The sequence below is a fragment of the Maylandia zebra genome, linkage group LG3 (assembly GCF_041146795.1).
Source record: "Maylandia zebra isolate NMK-2024a linkage group LG3, Mzebra_GT3a, whole genome shotgun sequence".
Classification (NCBI taxonomy): domain Eukaryota; kingdom Metazoa; phylum Chordata; class Actinopteri; order Cichliformes; family Cichlidae; genus Maylandia; species Maylandia zebra.
In genome coordinates, this window is record NC_135169.1 from 38,680,075 (window position 1) to 38,685,014 (window position 4,940).

Genomic DNA, 4,940 nt, shown 5'->3' on the forward strand with positions numbered 1-4,940 from the left:
ACCATCTGTCCTCCTATAATATTCAGTCCACTAGTTTATGTATCACTTTCATCTTACTAGTGACTTGGACAAGATGACAAACAGAATCTCATGCTTAAGATGCTGTCTGGTCTTCATGAGTATCATTTATTGTGTATGCGTTTCGGGTTGGTATAGTTAATGCATTTTCTGTATGTTTTTGTGTTCCTCTCTCATCACATTTTCATTATTCTCAGAAAAGTAGCATTATAGTTGTTTCAGGCTGAGAAACACCAAACACTCTTCATGTTATCATTCATCAACACAACTATTTTATTTCTTTTTGTCCACTGGGCAGGTGACCTGCAGAATCATGTCTGCCCTAGCTGGATACCTTTTCACCATTGACTGTAGAAAACATGGACGACGTGACAGCTCCCCAAAAATGAAGCCAAAACGTCTCTATCGCCTCCTGGTGTCTGGCTGCAGTATAGGTCATGAACCCCACCTCCTCCATGTTAGCGGATGGGACTGGGGTCAGACTAAAATTAATTAATTCTCCTTAGATAATTTTTTCCAAAGATTCTTTCTTTTGTTTTCAATAGTTCTCATCACGCTAATTTATGTCCAAGGGGTCTCCTTTCCCATAAGTTTGCTAAGCATAAGCTAGCTAAGATGAGGACTCGGCTGTCAGGGTTCGTTTAGCTAATCTGTGCAGGTGAATGAATTTACCTTGACAAAAGAAATCAAGAGAAACGCTCCGGGCTACTCAGTCACTAATTACTGTTACTGTACTTTTATTACAAGTGTTACACTGTAAAAACAACAGGCTGCACCCTGCTGCAGCTCCTGTGCAGAGCTGAATATTAAATATGTGCAAACAACAGCATGTTTTCAGTCTCTTGCCACATCTGTAAAGACAGTAACAATTTTTTTTTAAAAGCTTGTACTTCAGTAACTCCTCATTAATCAGGAACTATGGATTAAAGTACTGTAGTGTACTGTAATACTGAAAAAAACTTACCTCAGAATATATAAAGCATATAAACAATTACAGCAATATGATGCAACAAACACAGCAGTGCTACTAATCCAAAATACTCAAAGCTTCATAGAACTGGAACCAACATTTATTTTTAGGTCCATTCTGCTGCTGATACATACTTCAGGTTTCTGAATATTAAACTTGTTGCTGCGTTTCATAGTGTGTAACTTGAAGGCCCTGAGTACTTTCTCCCACACTGAAAACACTGGAATGATAAAATGATTTGAACATTACCTAATAAGACTGATTCAGGACAGACAATTAGTTATGTTAAACTTTTCTAGCAGTCCTTCACAAACAGGGAACAGTCTGTCTATTCTCTCCATCTGTCAGCTGCTGCTGGCTCTTCCTCCTCCTCTTCCTCACACACTGTTGAGTTTGTCCTGGTGGATCATCAGGGGTGCAAAGCCTCACAGATGATGTGCAGCAGTGGGTCCCTCAGTCTGTCCTCACTCTGGACACTTGCAGTTGTCACACATGGAAATCAAATGTGTGATAAGCTGCAGGATTCAAACACAAGTGTGACTTATAAACACATGTTCATACTTTTATTACACAATCAGAGAGAAGGAAACAGAGAGCGAGTGCAGGACAGACAGACAGGTGAAAGTCTCAGGTGTATACACTGCTACAAAACAGCACAAAAGAAGGAGGATTTAGTGTTTGTGTTATTACGAAACAAGAAGAGTTCCCAGATGGTACAGTGAACACATGTGTGACTCCTGCGATTAAAGCATCTTTCTTTCAGCTTAACGAGTGAACCGTCACACTCTAAAAACTATTGTTTAAGCTCAACAAAAAAAATTAACGCAACAGTTTCCATTACTCTTTTTGAGTTATGATAACTTATGTTGAAATTAGATTGAACCAACAAACTATATTGAGTTACGGGAATTAAATTATCCTCCATAATCAAAGGTGATTTTAATTACCATTTACGTAATATTTGGTAGCTTAAAAACATATTTTTAAGTTGTTTACTCATAAAAATTATGTTCCTCCAATTACTTTTTCCACATTATTTGAAATGATTTTTAAGTGTTATGTAATTAATTACAGCAATTACAAAAACAATTTTTTAAAGTTCATTATTTAAAATATTAAGTTGCTAATTTTCATCATTATTATCATCATTTTAGCTTTCTCTTATTTATTTTTATTGTAATAGCTTTTAAGAAAGGAATTCATTCAACATTTTTTTTTATCAAATAACTTTTTTTATTTTTTAACAGTAGGCATTTCAACACTTTGTATTTAAAAAGTGAAAATAAACCAGAAATTTAGATTTATACCATCACAGCCAAGTTATAGAATATGCCTTTATGTATTTAACACCACAGAAACAAATGTGTTCAATTGGTAAAAAATCTACTTAGAAAACATTTTGTTGCAGTAATACTTCCATGCAAGTGTTCAGTAAATGTTAACTTTCAATGCCTACCAAACTTTACAAGATCTTGCATCTTTCTATTACACAATGCAGCAAACACCTTTAAGATCAATGTTACACATACAGGATTCAAAACAGTTAACAATTTTTGAAACAGAGTCAACATCTTTAACATAATGATGGTTCCATCAAGGTCAAGGAACAGCTTCTGAACAACTTCAAAAGTATATTTCAGATCCTTGCATTAGCTCAGATTGAGAGCATATATTATGCCCATGAGCAAAACACAGCACCTTGGGAAATTCTGGCCCTCCATGATTTTTGTTTCCTCCACCACAATGGTTGCAGTCTTATGGTTAGATCCAGGGGTGTACCGGTCACTGATGATGGCAGTTTTCATCACCTGCCTTAAGTTCTTCGGTGTCCTTGTAAAGCAAATTTTAAAAAAATAGGTTAGTAAATTATAGATTAGACTTTTATACTTACTGAATCTTAATGAATTCAGATGATCAATGGAACACATACACAATGCTGAATTACTTACACCAAACTCCATGAAAAGGTCCTCGTCCTTCTCTCCAAGGAAAGTGATAAGGCAGCAGATGGCTTCAATTGTATTGTGCTATTTAAGAAAAAATAAAGTATGAGTATAAAATACATGGGTGACTGCCAACAAAGTGCATTTCAAAGCTACCCAAAGTCTAAATAGTTGTCCTACCTCAAGAAGCATGTCCTTGATCTGCCTGATTCTCACTCCCTTAGCTCCTCCCCTTGAGAAAATGACATCCATCAGTTTTGGGGTGCAATTGTCAAGTGTAGCCATTCAAGGCTTACAGTGGTTATTCTCTTGAACTCCTCCTTTATCTGTAGACCACACAAACAGAAGAATTAAACCTTGCAGACTATTAGCTATACTGCATTAATGAATGCTCTAATACATTATTTAAAGAGGATAGAAGTGATCTAAGGCTACCCCAAGTTTTGAGGGAACAAAAACAATCTTGGTGAAGACAAGGGAGACTTCGCCACCATAACCGTGGTGTAATCTCTAATGTTTTAGCAACCCTGTTTTTGCAGAGGTTTCGAATTTACACATTGTTCACTCCCAGCCCATTTTGTAAAAAATGTGTCCCAACTTAACAAAGCACTAATGACCCTAGATTATCACACTATACTAACTGCTTACATAAAGTCTTAATATTAAGTAGATTCACATAGCCTATGCCAGAATAATGCTATTGGAATGACATTAACAATATTAAAAACAAAAAAAACAAAACAAAGATAGCTACAGCTCTTAAGATCAGGAACAGTACTTACTTTAAGCTGTATCACAATACTAACCAAAATCATTTACAATGTAATATTACGTATAGGTCATGCAAGTTTTATAAAGACATAAAATAGGTGAGCCAGACAGAAAAAATAAGCCTCTAGGTTATCCCTCTGACAAAACTATTCACAGTTTAAAGGCTTCTAATTTTGGTAAAAAGAAAAACAAAATCAGCCTAAGATCGAAATTAGATTGCACTGTGTAGCAAAACTTTAACCACGCTTTTCCTAGCCACAGTTGCACTCTCTAGCTGAAGACTTTTGTCAAATGAAACTTTCTAAGTCTTATCCTCTGCTGTGCTAAAGTTTACAATGGCTAGCATTAGCTACATGTGGTAGTGCAAAGTATTTCCTTATCTGTAGGAGCATCACATCATACACAAATCCACTACAGGTGACTAGCACACATGCTTTGCTTTGGTAGAACTGTTATTTGTAAATGAAATGTTACTTACCTTGAAATGTCTTTTACAAAAGCTTGCACCATGCAACCCAACATGTGTGAATTTGCCCGGGCTAGTTAAGTCGGTAGGGGAGGGAATTTGAAATCAGAAGTTACAGTGGAAAAAAAATAAGTTATCTATTCAATTTCTTTAAGTAATTACAACTTGAATTTTATTTTGAACCCACTAACATTGGGATTTAATTTCAAATTACATATAAAATTAATTTAATGTAATTACCAACATTATTAATTCAACACAACCCAAAAAAATAAAGTTTGCAACTTAGAAGGTCTATCTTAATCAATAAATTAGAATTTTTATGTTGCAGCCATGGATTTAATCAAGTGGTGGTAAAAGGCCTGATGAATCACTTTTTAGAGTGCAGCTCGTTCAAACACACGTTAAAGACCGTTTGGCTCGACACCACCGAACAGAGGCAGCAATATAACATAGCTAACATTAACATTGCAGTGAATTCTGCTTGTGCCGTGATATTCAGGACTGCAAACCGAGCAGCATCACTGACTTTCAGCTTGTTGTGTTTGTGGATATATGACTGACTTTAATTATCCACAAAATCATCACAGGGATTTAAATTCAGGTTAGATTTTTTTTTTTTTGCGCAACGCAGATTTTCTGTGCGCAGAGACCTTGCCAGCAGTGCGCAATTGCGCAAGTGCGCAGCTTAGAAGGAACATTGCCTACCGGTGAGAGGGACGTTGCTAGCTGGCAGTTTTTTCAAGCAATGTTGAAATTTCCACATTCCAAC

The 4,940-nt window shown here is 36.0% G+C and overlaps 1 long non-coding RNA gene across 1 annotated transcript; it reads right to left on the reverse strand.

The window, feature by feature from the left end:
* Positions 1 to 2,226: 2,226 nt before the first annotated feature.
* LOC143417090 (uncharacterized) lies at positions 2,227 to 4,521 on the reverse strand. The gene is made up of 4 exons (XR_013097312.1): positions 4,181 to 4,521; positions 3,112 to 3,257; positions 2,938 to 3,015; positions 2,227 to 2,818 (listed from the first exon to the last, which is right to left on the reverse strand). It is a non-coding gene; the product is annotated as an uncharacterized LOC143417090 (long non-coding RNA).
* Positions 4,522 to 4,940: the final 419 nt, after the last annotated feature.